Here is an 18,910-nt window from a genome sequence, read left to right as displayed (position 1 = left end):
GTGCACAACATTTAACTTACTTTTGGAGTACATCTTTATTAAGGTGAATAAAAATCATGTTTGGAAAAGCTAGAAGGTAAAACCACAGCACAGCATATGGCTTCTTTTCCATGTGAATAAATATATAAACACTCTGTTGAAATGAAAATCCCCTGGTAGGTGGACGGTTTTACTTTTCTTAGGACCTTAGCTGGAATCTTCATTGATCTACTTCATAAGATAGGTTCCCACTGGAGTTAGACTTGCTTGTTCATTTTTATTTTATTGATATTTAAGGTTTTGAAAACGTGAAAATGTGCTTCTAAAATATGTTCTTTAAAATTTAATAAGAAAAGGCTGAGTAGGTTCAGATGTGGGTATTTTAACCCATGAGTATAAGCTTTTTATAAATGATTCTGAAAAGAAATTATTTAGCAGCTGAAAAGTGCAGATCGCAGTGAGTTCTCTTAGATGAATTAGTATCAAAACATGTAATCCTTAGACCTTTAATCCAAAGGACCTTGAATATTCTGTGCAATTGTGTCATATATGTGGTGCTATACTACAGACATTTTAATAAGTGAAAAAATTTGTTTAGCGAGTCAATTGAAGACAGTAGTACTGCAAGAACACATAAAAAGACTGCCCCAAAGTTTCCACATTACTGTTAGAGGTGGTACAAGGTGACCCTCTTTTATACTTGGAAATGCAATTTTTAATAAGGTACCCTAAAATATTGTGCTATTAGACAACTGTTCATGTAACAATCACTGATAAATATTTTTTTCAGAAGAAAACATCTTTGGCATCACTGAAGAACTAGGTTGTCATCAATGAATAAACTTATCCTGATGCTATATTGTTTTAAGTATTAATTAAATATATACTATACTAAAAATGCCATGAGGATCACTGGCATAATCATTGACCATATATCAGAAAGCAACAGTTAAGGAAATACTTTTATGGAGTCACCACATTAGGAATACCACAAAAACATACAAAAATGCAGCTGGCAACGGAGGTTAACTAACAGCACAAGCTTTGAAGTAATAGCAAATGTGGAGCGAGTAAGGTATTTTTCTAAGTAAGTTATTTTATTTTTTTATCATAAAGATGTCTATTAAATATCAAAAATGTGGCAGACATTGTGGCCCTTTTCAGTTTACACCTTTCAATAAAAACTCAGTCCTTCTTATTACTTATCTAAACACCAAAAATTTAATCCAATATTGTTTTGAAGCCTGCATTGATACAATGAAAGGAAGACAGGTCACTCTTAACTATGAAGGCTATTGTATCATTTCTGCATTCTACTTACTTTATCCAGAGGTCTGAGATTTTCTAGCACCCAAGAAGATGTTCAAAGAAGACAGATTACTGATAGGTAAAAAAAATGGTATTCATCTTACATGTTTTTTTTTTATTATTATTTAGTTTTTGGCAGACACAACATCTTTGTTTGTATGTGGTGCTTAGGACCAAACCCGGGCGCCGCATGCCAGGCGAGCGCGCTACCGCTTGAGCCACATCCCCAGCCCTCATCTTACATGTTTTGTGTTGCTATAACAAAATGCCTGATGCTGACTACTAATAATGAAAGAGGATTATTTGGATCCTTATCCAAATATTATTATCAAGATTATTTGCATCTTGATAATAGCTCAATAGAAGGAAAAGTTATATATGAATGCCAGCATAGCTGGGAGAAACTCTTAATAACTCTGAGTTCACTCACAACTTTTCTTGATAGATATAGAAAGAAGAGTCCTTTAGTCATGGAAATAGCCCCACACTAATGGAAGTTGAACATCAAGTTATCTGGTTTGAATACTGTGTATAGGTTATACCTTATAAGTATCAGATTTTTTTATTTCCAAGAAACTGATATATTGGTAGTGGAGCTGAGACAGCCAGAAAGATATTAACAAGAATAATTAAGATATGTTCTCTCTTTTTATTATTTAATACCAGACTTTTCAAGAATGCATGTCAAGTGGATATCAAATAAGAAAAGTAGAAATGATCTGCAAAAGTTTTGTACATATTATTTTTTAAGATCATGAATTGAGCAAAATTATCATAGCTTATTTATATTATGGTGTGACATCTATTATTTTTTGTTGAAATTTAAAAGAGATATATATCTTCTATATAATATATAAGAATTTTCTTAAAATAATTGCAAGAAAAGTCATGAAAAGGCAGAACAAATATGCCTTTAATCTTAATCACTGCCATTGCCTGAATATGCATTCATAAGAAAATAAGAGAAAGACTATAATCTGTGAAGAAGGGTTTAAGTTTTGTACTCATTCCAAGGAGAGTCCAAAGATATGCATGTACTTTCCCAGCCACCATATTCGCCTACCTGGTGTAGCACTACTAAAATGCATGGTTCTAGGAAAGTTCTCTTTTAAAAAGAGTATTGGCCAAAAGTTTTTTTCAAAGTATTGGGAAAAAAAACAAATTAAAACCTACAAAATAATATTAAAAATTCCATGTTTTTCTCTTTAACAATTTGAGTTTTTATTTTGCTTTTTGCTTATTTTTCTCATTTCTTAATGAGATAACTGGAATGAAGTGAATTTCAATAGTTACAGCTGTACTATCTGTAGTACATGCTCAACTCATTAAGTGAGGGATATAAGGAAGTGTGGGTGAGGTAATTGGGTTTGAGTATTTTGTCATGGCTAAAAAAAGCAGAACTATGTGTCTATGATGATAAAAGATTTTATTATAGACATTTAAATTATCTGGAAGTATTCCTATGCATAAATGTTTATTATTAAAAACATACTGGCACCATGAAGTATGCCTGTAATCCCAGAGGCTTAGGAGGATGAGGCAGGATGATCCCAAGATCAAAGCCAGCCTCAGCAATTTAGCAAGGTCCTAAGCAACTTATGAGACCAGGTCTCAAAATTAAATGTAAAAAGGTCTGGGTATCTGTCTCAGTACATAAATGTTCCTGGTTTCAACCTAAACCCACCCCCCCAAATTAAAATAACAAAAATATTTGGGTGTTGTATTTTTGTCTTCCACATGACTCCTATGCTCTAAAATTTGTCATACTATTGGCATCAGATGACTCCAGATGTCATTGATTGGACCATTTACTTGAGCTCCCTCCCTATGTGTAGCAATTATAAAGTGTAAGGTCATTTTTTAGTAGCTTAACAGTTACTCAGATGATTTGTTCATTCATTAAATAAATGAGCCCTTATCTTTGAGCACATAGCTAGGTGTTGGGTATAGTTACAGTTAAGTAAGATATTACTGCTCTTATGTAGCTTCGTCTACTGAAAAAAGAGATATTCAGATAATTTTAAACATAACTGATTAAAATTATTAGGGATCTTTTGAGCTTCCCAGAACTAGATATCCATATCTTTTCTAGGATTTGCAAACTTTTCAGTTATTATTATTATTATTTACTTAATAGGATTTCTATGTCTTTTGCTTTCTCTTGAACTTCTGAAACATCCATAATGAAAATATTTTCTCTTTTTGTTTCTTTTTTCTTTCTTCGATTCTTTTTTTTGCGGGGGGGTTGTGTCTACATAGAAGTTTCCTTTATTACTCTTAATGTTTTTCCTTTGTTTGATTTTCAAAGATTTGTCTTGAAGGTCAGAAATTCTTTCTTTGTTTGTTTGATATAGTGTGTTTTGGAAGTTATCAAGTATATTGTTTTATTTTATTTCTTGAGATCTTTAATTCCAAGATTTCCATTTGATTCTTTCTCATGATCTCAATCTGATAAACTTTTCATTCAGATCATGAATTGTTCTCCTAATTTTGTTGAATATCTGTCTATATTCTCTTAACTCATTGAGTTACCTTAAAATTACTACTTCAAACTCTTTTTGCAGTGTATTTGTTGGTTTCCTTTTATTTGGGGTCTGTTACCTTAGTTATGCTCCTTTAGAGGTGTCATGTAACTTATTATTATTTTTTTCATATTTTTCAGTGTTATTTGTGCATCTCCTCTATTAGTTGCTTTTGCATTTTATAGAGTGTCTTTCACAGCAAGACTTTTACCTGCAGATGTGCCCTAGGTGTCAGTTGGGTAGGCTACTTTGGCTTTGGTTCCAGGTATCGCAGTAGTGTTGTGCCTACATAGCATCCTCAGCTGTCATCCATGTATTATTGTTGTAGGTGCAGGATTTGGGGAATTTTAGAGCTTACAGCTCTTTGGGGCAGAATGGAATCACCAGCAGCTTTGGGCATGGTGCATCTGCGTCTATGTGAAGTAGTTATAGGTGTGGACTGCCTGTCAATTTCTACAAATTACATGGGGAAGGGACTGCTGTCATGCTCACTTACTGATAATGGGTGGTTGGTGCAATAGGAAAGGTGAAGAAGTTACCAGTTCCTGAAGGTTATGTAGATGCAAGCCTATTTTTCTGGCCCCAGGAAATTCATCACAACACTCATGATAGTGGACTGGAGTACCTGTCAGTTACCTGAAGGCCAGCCAGGATTCAGACCACACTAGTATACCTGACTATAGTACCTGTCAATGTTCAAGGACTGCATGAGAGACTTTGATAGCCCCTAGAGGCTGATTTTATTAAGGTGAGCTGCTCAGCAATTTCCTAGGACCCTCTGTGGACTGAACCTTTCAGGGTGGACTACTCAGGAGCTTCCATGGACTCAGGGAGGATAGACAGAGCCAACTGGTCAATGCTCTGTTCTGTGTCAGCAGAGTTTCCCAGGACCTTGGACTGGCAGTGTCTCACAGTGGCATTATACAGCAGCAGCGTGCATGTTAGAGGGCATGATGAGGCCTGAACTCTGAGTATTGTAGTAACATGATAACCTGGCAGATCCCCCAACTTTGGCCCTGTCAAGTCTGCAGTCTTTACTAGCAGGAGATTTCTTAAGTGTAGTATGACAGGGGACACTGCATACCTCCGCTTACCCTTTTGCCACCTAGCAAAGTCCCTTCTGGTTCAGGGTTGATGTTGAGAGATGGAACAATGGATGTTAAGCTTTTAGTTTCTTTATTTATAAGGCCATTACACATTGCCATGCACCACAACATCTCTGCCATATACCCACTACACTCTAGTGAAATAATTATGAATTTTTCTTTGTTTGGTTCTTTTGTTGTGAAGAAAGCATGCTAGGCACCTCCACTCAGCCATCTTCCTGATATCACTTCCTCTAGATACGCTTTCATTTTTTGCTTTTGACCTTGATTAGTGCCAGAGTATAATATATGATATAGAAAATGCGTTTGGGAATATGACACATGAATAGAGTCAAATGCTATGACTAAACTCACATGAAAAGGACATTGAGGTTTAGATTTAAAAAAAAAAGAGGCAGACAGCATTTCAGAGAAAAAAGAACATGCTTAGTATTCTAGAGATGAAAGAACATGACACATTAAAGGACTTAGATTAATTCATGATGTCAAAACTAATAGTGCAAGCAGTAACTTCTATAAGGGTAGTAAACATATAGGGATAGTCAAACAGTGCTGGATAGCCACTGTTTTCTCTGCTTGAATCCTTTTACTCCTATTAATGTAATATTAAGATTTCTTATGTCATTATCTGATTGGCAATTTCAGTTCATACAGTTATTGGATTTTCCTGTGTTCCTGTAACTTCAAAGGTGAGCATGAAACCTAATCCTGGCCTTAAGTGAAGCTTGATTCTGAGTTATTAGTCTTTATATGCTGTGTGTATGCATGTGTGCTCATTAGTTGAATTTATTTGTATCCAGTGTGTGTGTGTGTGTGTGTGTGTGTGTGTGTGTGTGTGTGTGTGTGTGTGCTGGCTATTTTTAGAAGGATTAAATATAGTCAGAGCCTACCAAAGGATATATTGTCTCCATGCAGTCATGTACCATATAAAATCATTGACGTCAACAGCAGACCATATATGAAATGATGGTCACATAGATTATAATGGAGCTGAAAAAATTCCTGTTGCTTAGTGATATTAGAGGGCTACACTCAAATTGGAGTGGTATTGTGCACAGGTGAGTGAGAGGAGAGTGGGGCAGTGAGGATGGGAAGGATGGTAAAATAAGAAAAAAAGAAAAAATAAACAAGAGACACAAACCAGTAGAATCATAAATTTGATCAATATTTTCACTTAGAATAAAATGCATAAGCTAAAGATTAAAAAAAATTGGAAACTCTTCTAAACTGTGATAATGGGTATTGGTATAAATTGGTACTGACAGTTGTATAAAAAAAATGGCATACACAATTATGCATAGTATATAATACTTGATAATGATGATTAACTATATTATCGTTTTATATATTTATCATATTACACTTTTAACAATTATTTTAGGGTGTGGTCATATGTAAAATGTGGCCTGTTCTTCAGGAGGAATTCTAGAAGGCATTGTTATCCTAAGAAATGACAGCTCCATGTTTAATATTGCACCTGAAGACCTTCCACTGATACAAAGTATGGGGGTGGAAGAGAATGATATTGATGATTCTCTAACCTGTGCAGGCCATAATAATACGTGCTTTCATCTTAGTTTTTAACAAATAATCTAAAAAATAAAAAAATAATATTAAAAATAGAAAAGATTACAAAATAGAAACATAAGGATAGAAAATATTGCACTTCTATACAATGTCTTTGCATTTTTAACTAATGGTTATTACAGGAATCAAAAATTCAAAAGCATTTTAAGTCTTCTAGGATGAAATAGGTAGAGTAAGCAAAGGTTAAATTACTATTGAAGGAAAAACCCTTAAATAAATTTAGTATAGCCTCACTGAACAGCGTTTATAAAGTGTACAACAGTGTACAATAATGTCCTAGTATTACCAGATGGTGATGATTACTGCTTGGGGAAAAGGGTAGGCTACATTACTTGCTGCTGCTCAAATATTTCAAGTCAGATTGGTAAAGAAATAGATCTCATTCAAACCCTCCATTGAAGGAAGATATTCCAGTTTCAGAAAGATTTGGGGTAAGAAAAGTTTTTAAAAGAAAAGTGAGACAAAGGCAGGAAATATACTTATGCAGATTCAGTTAGCATTTTTTTTTGTTTTTTTTTTTTTGCTGCTGAACTTTACTATTTTATTTATTTTTATTTTTTTATTTTTATTTTTTTATTGGTTGTTCACAACATTACAAAGCTCTTGACATCATATTTCATACATTAGACTGAATGGGTTATGAACTCCCAATTTTTACCCCAAATGCAGATTGCAGAATCACGTCGGTTACACATCCACAACTTTACATAATGCCCTATTAGTAACTGTTGTATTCTGCTACCTTTCCTATCCCCTACTATCCCCCCTCCCCTCCCCTCACATCTTCTCTCTCTACCCCATCTACTGTAATTCATTTCTCTCCTTGTTTATTTTCCCATTCCCCTCACAACCTCTTATATGTAATTTTGTATAGCAATGAGGGTCTCCCTTCATTTCCACGCAATTTCCCTTTTCTCTCCCTTTCCCTCCCATCTCATGGCTCTGTTTAATGTTAATCTTTTCTTCCTCCTGTTCCTCCCTGCTCTGTTCATAGTTGCTCTCATTATATCAAAGAAGACATTTGGTATTTGTTTTTTAGGGATTGGCTAGCTTCACTAAGCATAATCTGCTCTAGTGCCATCCATTTCCCTGCAAATTCCATGATTTTGTCATTTTTTAATGCTGCGTAATATTCCATGGTGTATATATGCCACATTTTTTTTATCCATTCATCTATTGAAGGGCATCTGGGTTGGTTCCACAGTCTAGCTGTTGTGAATTGTGCTGCTATGAACATCGATGTGGCAGTATCCTTGTAGTATGCTCTTTTAAGGTCTTCAGGGAATAGTCCGAGAAGGGCAATAGTAGGTCAAATGGTGGTTCCATTCCCAGCTTTCCAAGAAATCTCCATACTGCTTTCAAAATTGGCCACACCAATTTGCAGTCCCACCAGCAATGTACAAGTGTACCCTTTACGCCACATCCTCACCAGCACTTGTTGTTGTTTGACTTCATAGTGGCTGCCAATCTTACTGGAGTGAGATGGTATCTTAGGGTGGTTTTGATTTGCATTTCTCTGACTGCTAGAGATGGTGAGCATTTTTTCATGTACTTGTTGATTGATTGTATGTCCTCCTCTGAGAAGTGTTTGTTCAGGTCCTTGGCCCATTTGTTGATTGGGTGATTTGTTATCTTATTGTCTAATTTTTTGAGTTCTTTGTATACTCTGGATATTAGGGCTCTATCTGAAGTATGAGGAGTAAAAATTTGTTCCCATGATGTAGGCTCCCTATTTACCTCTCTTATTATTTATCTTGCTGAGAAAAAGCTTTTTAGTTTAAGTAAGTCCCATTTGTTGATTCTTGCTATTAACTCTTGTGCTATGGGTGTCCTATTAAGGAATTTAGAGCCTGACCCCACAATATGTAGATCGGAGCCAACTTTTTCTTCTATCAGATGCAGAGTCTCTGATTTGATATCAAGCTCCTTGATCCATTTAGAGTTAACTTTTGTGCATGGCGAGAGAAAGGGATTCAGTTTCATTTTGTTGCATATGGATTTCCAGTTTTCCCAACACCATTTGTTGAAGATGCTATCCTTCCTCCATTGCATGCTTTTAGCCCCTTTATCAAATATAAGATAGTTGTAACTTTGTGGATTAGTCTCTGTGTCCTCTATTCTATATCATTGGTCCACCCTCCTGTTTTGGTACCAGTACCACACACAATTTGAACAGACCAATATCAATGGATGAAATTGAAGAAGTAATCAAAAGACTACCAACCAAGAAAAGCCCAGGACCGGATGGGTATACAGCGGAGTTTTACAAAACCTTTAAAGAAGAATTAATACCAATACTTTTCAAGTTATTTCAGGAAATAGAAAAAGAGGGAGCTCTTCCAAATTCATTCTATGAGGCCAACATCACCCTAATTCCGAAACCAGACAAAGACACCTCAAAGAAAGAAAACTACAGATCAATATCTCTAATGAATCTAGATGCAAAAATCCTCAATAAAATTCTAGCGAATAGAATACAGAAATACATCAAAAAAATTGTGCACCATGATCAAGTAGGATTCATCCTTGGGATGCAAGGATGGTTCAATATACAGAAATCAATAAATGTTATTCAGTTAGAATTTTTAAGTCAGGCCTAGCAGAGGACAACCTCCTTCTCAGCTCCCAAGGTGTCTTTCTGGCCATTGGTGTTGGGGCAGTCCCTCAGTCTCCTCTCAGTAGAGGAAATTACTCTCAGATTTTGGAGGGATTCCAAACTTGAATCTGTTTCCTTGGGTCTTTACTTTCATTCACCACTCACTGACTCACCCAGTCCTATAGACGCCACTCATGATAATGGATCTGCATATGTGCACTGTTTATTTTTCTTTTATACCATATTTTAACTGTATCTTTTCAATGTTTAGGTATTTCTAGATATGCACATATTTGCCATTGTGTTATAATTGCCTACAATATTGTATTCAGTAACATGTTGCTCAGCTTTATAGGAGCAATAGGCTATGTCATACAGGGTAGGTGTGTAATAGACTACATCATCCAGGTTTGTGAAAAGTATGCAAAATGTGAGGTGGGATTAATTTAGGTACAATTTTAAAATATTTTCTTTCATCTTCTACTTTAACCCTATTGTGGTCAGAATTTAAATACAAAAGAAAAAAAAAAAACAAGAACCTAGCAAGTAGCATGACTGTCAAAGACATATGTGTGAAGAATCTAAGATAATTTAGGTTTAAGACAATGGCAATGACAAAAATTAAAACTTACAGTATCCTTTAACTAATTAATTTGATTGCTTATTTGTAAGCAATGTATATTTATTGAGCATTGGTCCTAGTGCCTTCATCATGTTAGGCAAGAGCTTTGACACTAACTTATATGCCTAGTCCATTTTCAAAAATTTGTATTTGATTTAAAGACAAAAGAGAGCTGTGGATGCGGCTCAGTGGTTAAGCCCCTATGGGTTCAATCCAAAGAAGGAAGGAAGGGAGGGAGGAGGGAGAGATGAAGAGAAGAAAGAAGGAAGTGAGGAAGGAAGAGAGAGAGGGTGGGACGGTGGGCAGGCTTATCATCCTACTGCCTAAGCTTCCCAAGTACCTGGGTTTACAGGCATGTGCGACTGCCTGGTATGTCATTTTTCTTTTATTGGTGTATTATATTTTATATTTATACATAATAAGTGGGTTCATCCTGACAAAATCATAAATGTATTAAATTTCATTTACCCCATTTCATTCTCCATTCTCTCCACATTTCCTCCCCTTCTCCCTCCCCCTAGTCTTATTCCTCTAATCTTAATTTCACTCATTTTTACTCATTTATTTTTGATTGGTACTTTATAGATATATACAAAAGTAGAATTCCCTGTGTTATATTTATACGTGTACATAGCATAATTTTCTCAAATTCATTCTGTATTTTCTCTCTCCATGTTTCCATCCCTCCTACCTCTCTCTGTCTCCTTCTACTCCATTAATCTTCCTTAGGTATTTATGATTTCCAATCTCTTTTTCTTCCCTTATTTTATTCTAGCTTACAGATGTGAGGAGGGAAAAGCACATTAGATACCCAATTTTCTAAGCCTGACTTATTTCACAACCATGTTCTCTAGTTCCATCAATCTATTAGCACATGCAATAATTTCATTCTACTTCATGACTGAGTAAAACTCCGTTGTGCATAGACAACTACACTTCTCAATCCATTCATTTATTAATGGGCATCTGGGCTGGTTTCCTATTCTGGGTGTTGTGAATTGTGTGCTGTAAATGTTGTAGTGGATATTTCACTACAGTATCTGGATTTTAGTTCTTTTGGATAAATATCAAGGAGTGGAAAAGCTGGGTCATATGATGGTTTGATCCTCGTTGCCAGAATGGTTATACTAATTTTCAGTCCCGCCAAAAATGTGTCAGTGTATGTTTTTCTCCATATCCTTGCCAGCATTTTTTACTATTTGTGTTTATTTGTTAGACTTTAGTGTTTCTTCTTTTGGACTATTTAGTTATTTTGCCCATTTATTGATTGGTTTATTTGGTTTTTGTTGTTGTTGTTGTTAAGTTTTTTGAGTTTTTTAATATGTTCTAGATATTAATCCTGGGTCAAAGTTGTAGCTTCCAAAGACTTTTTTCCCATTCTGTAGGCCCTCTGTGCTCTAAATCATTTTCTTTGCTACACAAAAGTTTTAATTTAATATCAACCCACTTATTGATTTTTTATTTTATTTCTTGTGCTTTAAGGGTCTTGTTAAGGTAGTTGGTGCCAACAACAGTATAATGGAGTGCTGACCCTATGATTCCTTTTAGCAGTTGCAGTTTCTGGTCTAATTCCCACATTTCTGGTCCATTTCCATTTGACTTCTCTGTAGAGTGAGTTGTATCTAGTTTCATTATTCATATAGATATCCAGTTTTTCCAGCCCCGCTTGTTAAAAATGCTATATTTTCTCCAAGAAATATTTTGGCACTTTTTTCAAGTATCATATGGCTGTAAGTATGTGGGTTTGCTGCTGGATCTTCATGTCTATTTTGGTTCAAATACCATGCTGTATGTACTTTGTCTTATAGCTCTGTGGTACAATTAGAGATCAGGTACTCTGATGCTTCCAACATCATTCTTCTTGTTCAGGATTGCTTTGGCTATTCTGAGTCTCATGTTCTTTCTTTTTATATAGCTTTTAGTTGTTGATACACCTTTATTTTATTTATTTATATGCCTTGCTAAGAATTGAACCCAGTGCCTCACACATACCAGGCAAGTGCGTTACCACTGAGCCCCAGCACCTGGGTATCATATTCTTCCAAATGAATTGTAGGACTCTGTTTTTATAGTTTTGGAAAGAATGCCATTGATATTTTGATGGAGATCACATTGCTCATGGTATATTTTTGATGTTTTTTTAGAATGTGGTTTTCTATATATTTTATTAAGGATTGTTGCATCTGTGTTTATCAGGGAAAGTGGTCTGTAGTTTTCTTTCCTAGATGTGTCTGTTTAATTTCTGGCTTCATAGAATGTATTTTACAGTTTTTCTTCCCTTTCTATTTCATGGAGTAATTCGAGAAAAAATGCATTAGTTCTTCTTTAAAGGTATGGTTGAAATCACATAAAGAATCCATATGGTACTGAGATTTACTTTGTCAGAATGCTTTTGATTGCTGTTTCAATTTCATTACTTGATATTGGTCTGTTTAAGTTTTCTATATCTTGCTAGCTCAATTTGGGTAAGTCATATGTTTAGAAAATTGTCAGAATCTACTATCTACTAGGTTTTCCAGTTTTTTGTGTTATGCTTGAATTCAGGACCCCCAAAGACCACCAGAGACCCAAGATCGATGTAAGCAGCAAAGAGGTGTTTATAGCGAGCTAGCTCGGTCCTCCGTGTACACACACAACAACTGGTGACGCTGAGAGGCCCCGAGCCCAGGGTTTGCAGAATTTTTATACATTTTTTTGGAGAGGGCAGGGACTTCACATACATCATAGTAAATCATCACACACCACGGGAAAATCAAATAACAACTCTAAAACATGATTAGCACATTCACTGGCGGGAACAAGTTGGGTAGGAGTGATTGGTCAGAACAAAAGGGGTATTGGTTTGAACTGATTGGTTTGAGCCAAGAGGGGTGTATGTGCTGAACTACATGGTTTCCCAATATGTTATCAACCACCATAAACTACTGGGAGGGTCATCTGGCATCCCAGGTATTGCCCTGTCTCATGCTGATTGGTGGCTGCTAGGGGGTTGCTATGGATCTCCACCTAGCCTGACTGAGTCAGGGACACCTGGGGCAGCAGATCTCTCCTGTTATTTGTAGATAAACCACTTAGCAGGGTGGGAATATGCTTAGGAGTGCTCTGTGGGTTTTTCCAAGGACAAAGGTCATGTCCCTTTCTTGGACAGGCTTTGCTCTGAGATAGAGGCTGGTTTTTCAGTTTATATTATAAATTTTCAAAATCATTTCTAAAGATCCTCTGAATTTCAGAAGAGTCTGTGGTGCTATCTTCATTTTCTCCTATAATTTTTTTTTGTCTTCTCTCTTTCATTTTTTAGTTTGGGTGTGAATTTATCAAACTAATTTATCTTTTCAAAAAACCTAACACTTCCTTTTATTGATTTTTTTTATTTTCAATTTTATTAATTTCAAAACTTATCTTAATTATTTTACTGCCTCCTACTGATTTGGAATTAGTTTGGTCTTTATTTTATAAGGCCTTGCAGTGAAGTATAATTTTATTTATTTGGAAATCTCTCTATATATTTTTTAATACAGTCACTCAGTTCTATAAATTTTCATTGTAGAACTGTCTTCATATTGTTCCATAGAGATATGTTATCTCTCTGTTTTCATTTGTTGCTAAGAAATTCTTTATTTTTTTCTCATTTTGTCTATGATTCATTTCTCATTTTAAATGAGCAAATCTCATTTTAAATTAGCAATCTCTAATTGTTTATGTGTTTTCTAGTACTTTTTTGCTGTTGATTTATAGTTTCATTTCATTATGATCTAAAATAATGCACAAGATTATATAAAAAAATTATTTACTAAGACTTACACTGTGACCTAGAATACGGTATATTTTGGGAAGAGTTCCACAGACTGTTAAAAATAAAGTATATTTAGCTGTTTGGGAGTAAAATATTCTGTGGACATCTATTATGTCATTTATGGTTTTAATTAGGTCGAAAATATCTTCATTGATAATCATTTGGATGATCTGTCAATTGGTGATAAGGGTATGTTAAAATCACCCAGTATTATTGTATTTCTTTCCTTTCCTTTTTTTAATAAAATTTGAAACAATGCCCATTACCAAACTTTCTTTTATTTACATATTAAATAATTCCTATGTACTGCATATTCTTTTATTTGCATATTAAATACTGCATATTCTTTTATTTGCATATTAAATAATCCCTATGTACTGGCTATATTTAGGATCTCAGAAAGTAAAGGGAAAAAGAGGGTCCCAGGGAGCTGAGGGATACTGACATCTCAAGTGAAACAACACAAGATGGGAAATTGGGAAGCAGTAATACCTACATATAACTTCCAAGGAGAAGTAAAATGAAGAGATCTGGGGTTTAATTACAAGAATTTTGTTTTGTTTTGTTTTGTTTGTAATTAAGTTCATTAACAACCAAAACATATATAATTATTCTTGGTATATCTTCTAGTTGGATCATTTCCTTTACCAGTATATAATGGTCTTCTATGTCTCTTCTGATTAATTTTTGCTTGAAATCTGTTTTGTCAGAAATAAGGATAGATACTTCTGTTTGTTTTCTTGTTTGGGACTTTTTTTTTTTTATCCTTTTACTTTCAACCTTGGTTATCTTTGCCTATGAGAGGAGTCTCTTGCAAACAGCCTATAGTTGGACCTTAATTTTTAATCCATTTTATGCCAATCTGTGTCTTTTCATTGGGAACTTGACCATTTACATCCAGTGCTATTGTGGATAGGGGTTTGTTGTTTCCTGTCATTTTACTTTGTATGCTGTGTTTAATTTGACCTTGATTTTCATTTAGTTAGTTGTTCTTCTAGTGGGAATCATCTATTGGCGAACTTTTGATTTATTTCTGAGTTCTCTGTGCAGTACATTTTTGAGAATTTTTGTAGAGCTGTCTTAGTGGTCATGAGTTCTTTTAGTTTATCATGGACAGTTTTTAATTTTTCATCAATTCTGACTGAAGCCTGTGCTGAAGAGAACATCTTAGCTAGAAATTGTTTCCTTTAGAGCTTGAAATATCTCATTTCAGGCCTTGCTTGATTTTGGGATCTGTAAGGAGAACTCAGAAGTCAATCTCATTGATTTCCCTCAAACTGTGAAATGTGAGCAGATGTTTTTCTCTTGAAACTTTTAGTATTCTTTCATTATTTTTAGACATTTTGATTATGATCTGTCTTGGAGAGATTTTTTTGTTTTGTTTTGTTTTTTAATGATCTTCTCTTTGGAGTTCTGCATGTGGATAAATATCTTGTTTCTTAGATGAGTAATGCTTTCTGCTATTATCTCACTAAAGAAGTTCTTAATAAATTTAGACTATATATTCATCTTCTTTTCTATCCCAATCACACAGGTTTGGTCTCTTGGTGCTGTCCCAGAATTCTTGTATAGTCTCATCATGGTCTTTTGTTTTTCTTTCCTTTATTACTTATTAAATATTGAAATTTATATACCCTGCCTTAAGGCCTGAGATTCTATTTTATATACAATATAATCTGTTATGATGCTTTCAAGTGAATTTTTAATTAGATTTACTGTGTCTTTCATTTTCAGAAGTTATGATTGGATTCATTTCAATACCACTATTTCTTTATTGAAATTGTCTTTCATTTCCTGTATTTGTTTTAATTCATTCCGTACATCTTTACTTCATTTAACATTTCTTATAATCTTCCTCTAAATTTCCATCCACTTCTATATCTTTTCAATACTTTGTTGGGGATTGTAAATTTGTGTGTGTGGCGAGGAGAGCATATTTATTTGCCTATTTTATCAAGTTTCCAGAGGTCTTATCCTTGCACATCAGTTGAGATAAATTCCCCTTTTTCTTTTATACATGTGTGCTTTTTTTGTGTAGTTATTATTATTATTTTTTTAATATACAAGTTGATGTCTGGAAGTAGAAACTGAGCTCCCCCTGTAGTTGTTCCTTCATGGGGATTGGTTATTGGTTTGGGATTTTTATCTTTCCTATCTCTTCTCCTATATGTTGAAGTACTATTGAACTTGAGTAGGGCTAGTTCATGTGTAATTTTTGTTACATGGCTGAGTTATGAGTACTGCTCAACCAGGATCTTTACTCTGAAAAACTGAAGTCTCCCAATCACTTTCCAGTTCCTCTTAAAGAAAGGGAGGATCCAAAAATAGCAATAATGATAGCAACAGATGTACAACTTTAAGATAAATTTCCAGTGTTTACTTGGACATTTATAACACCCATGGCCACCTATGTAGGAATGGTGAGGTTAGTAGTTAACATCATTTACCAACAATAAACAAACATAAACTAGATCAGACACTAAGCAGCAGGTGTCTACTACATCAAACACTGTATTAGTAATCACAACAACCTGAATGGGTTAGGAATTACATGAATTATATAGTTCTATTAATTTGTAGAACTACAGTATCTTAAGTGGAGAAAGTAGGGAGGTATGTCAAGAGAAGGATCAAAATATTTAAAAAATGAACAAAGGACAAGTAGGAGATGGATAGCAAATAATGGCTATAAAGAAGGAGGAATGAAAAGTAACTAAAAGTATTTAAAACACACACACACACAAGAGAGGAAGTGGGGACAGAAAAATGTGGTTATTAGTGAGAGAAGAGAGTGAAAAGGGGAAAAAAGAGTGACAAAAACCAATGAACAAACAAATGTAAGAGCAAAACCACTCATATCCATGTATAATTTCACCCCACTATAGTCAGATGAAGACTAAATAACAAGCAGATGAAAAAAGTAATTAAAGTGAAAATAAAGCAATGTAACTACATTTACATTTTCCTTTTTATATGTATCTGGGCAGTGAGATCTCACAAATACACATACACTCATGAAAAATGGAAAATAATTTAAAAAATAGGATAGAATGAAATAAAATAATGCAAATTTAAAAAGGAAAAAGATGGGGAAAATAGGAGAAAAAGAAAAAATGTTAATGACAATTAAAGGTTTCTTTCTGAGGTGGTGTAAACTGCTGGCAAGGATGCATCGTCATTTTTCTATTTATTTTCAGACTCTAATCTTTGGGTCAAAGATGTTAAGTCCAAGCAACCTGTCAAGGCTGGTTGTAGTAGCTCTCAGCTTCCCATTCTCTCTTCCAGGATGGGATCCACTGCAGAATGCTGATAAGTGGTGTACCACCAGTGTGGATGGTACAGAGTTCTAAACTGGAAGTTTCAGTAATGGGGATTTAGTTTTGGCTGACCTTTAAAACTCTGTTAGTGAGTATTTGATATTTGATGCATATTCCCTTTTGATGGGGACATAACCAGTCTCTGCAGGACTTCTTCTGGGTCTCAGGATCCTATCATAAATTTCACTTTTAGGGTATGGAGTCTAAATCTCCAGAGGTCCCACATTCAGTGCTATTGATGTGATACCCAGGATCAGCTCTGGCATGCAGATGTTTCTGTATGACCAGTTATGGTGTTTTCCCAATAGCTCACATGAGATGCGGTACAAAGGCAGCTCATTCTCCTCAGTATCCTGAACCAGGATCACCCTAAGCCCAGTTCTTTTTTTACCTGTTTCAGTCCCACTGGTTCTGGAAAACTCTGGACCCCACAAGAGGCAACTGCTGCTCAGGCTGGAAACTCCCTTTATGAATTCCTAATCTCCTGCCTCTGCTAACTGTGGTAAAATTATTCCCATCACTGGTGATTCTGGTTCCCACCAAACTATCCAACTAAGGGCCAAGTGATTTTGATTTCTATTCACTCAACATCTTCGTGGATGCATTCACACTGGGTCCATTTATATCTGCTTCTCACTCTATTACACAGGAATCCCCAAGTCAATATTTTCTCAGTGCTTTTTTCTGTCTGTGTTCCCAATCCTCTCAGGAGCCTCCATGGTTGCTGTCATCACTGTGCCACCACTGCTACCAGATAAACTAGTGTCTCTCTAATGTATTATTTCTTATGTTTGAAGTTTTTTTCTTTCTGTGTCTATGATTTCTTTTACTGTCCAGTATTGAATTTCAGTGAGTTCCCTTAGTTATCTACCTTGCTGAGAAGCATTCTTCTCACTGGTTAAATCTTGAATGAAGGAACTGCTGGGAAGTGCATCCTTTCTCTGATCTGCCATCTATTTCCCCTCCTGCCATTATTTAATGACTTCTGACATAATTGAAAAATCTATATGGTTTGTTATAGAATGATGTCCTGAGATGCCATACTGGAATGAGCACAGACACTTAGCTTTGAGGTCTGGAGGTGTGCAGGACTGACTTCCGCTCACAGTGGACAGCAGGTGCAACCCACCTCCGCTTGGCAGGGGAATGATGCTCTGGGAGTGGGATTCACCCAGTAAGACTGGGCTACACCCCCTTGAAACCCAATCCCTTGCCTCATTTGGTTGAACTTTCTCAAATGTCTTTCTCCCCAATAAATAGAGAATTTTCTGGTGGCTCACTCTCTCTTTCCAACAGACACTTTAGGTCGAGAGCCATCCCTGATTCCTGAAAGCAGAAGGTATTTCTGTGCATTGCACATTTCTTTCGCCATTTTCTTAGTTATTGAGGTAGCCAGATTTTGTGAACCCAGCATACGACCAATTAGTTGGCGATAGAATGATGACAGCTGATTTAAGAAGAAATGTAAACATTGCAATAAGAACATGGAATACAGTAAATTTGCTTATTCCTTGCCCTTTTAATTTTTTTTCTTTAAAACAAGCATGGGACTAAAAGACATATCTAAAATTTATGAAATTGTAAACAACCTCTCCAATAAAGCATCATATTGTTTGGAGATTCTCAATGGAGTATACAACTGAAAATCCTGAAAAACAAATCTACAAGAATATCTTTCCAGTGTGAATATTTCATGATTTTATCCAAATCTTTTATGTGCCTTGGGATAATGTAAGCATGGACTGGGATATGCAAAGCAAAATAGCTCCCCAAATAGTCTTCATAACATGGGTCAAGGTTGGCTTGGATTAGTGTCTTTGTTTTTTGTTTTGTTTTGCTTTGTTTATGTTGAATCCATTATTTAGAAGAGGAGAAGGAGTTGCCACTTCCTTATTAAGCTGCATCTTTCTTGGTGATCCTAGTGAATAAAATATTTTACTTTAGGATTTTTCCTTTTATTTTGAGGTCACATGAGGTTTGACATGAATCACAAGAGATTAAATAAAATGAAAACTTAGGTGATACCACTTCTTATGTGTTCTATTTTCACCCTGCATGACCAAGATACACCTTTCCTGGC

Source organism: Ictidomys tridecemlineatus, chromosome 4 (assembly GCF_052094955.1).
Source record: "Ictidomys tridecemlineatus isolate mIctTri1 chromosome 4, mIctTri1.hap1, whole genome shotgun sequence".
Taxonomy (NCBI): Eukaryota; Metazoa; Chordata; class Mammalia; order Rodentia; family Sciuridae; genus Ictidomys; species Ictidomys tridecemlineatus.
The sequence above is the reverse complement of the archived record's forward strand: the minus strand, read 5'-3'. Positions refer to the sequence as shown.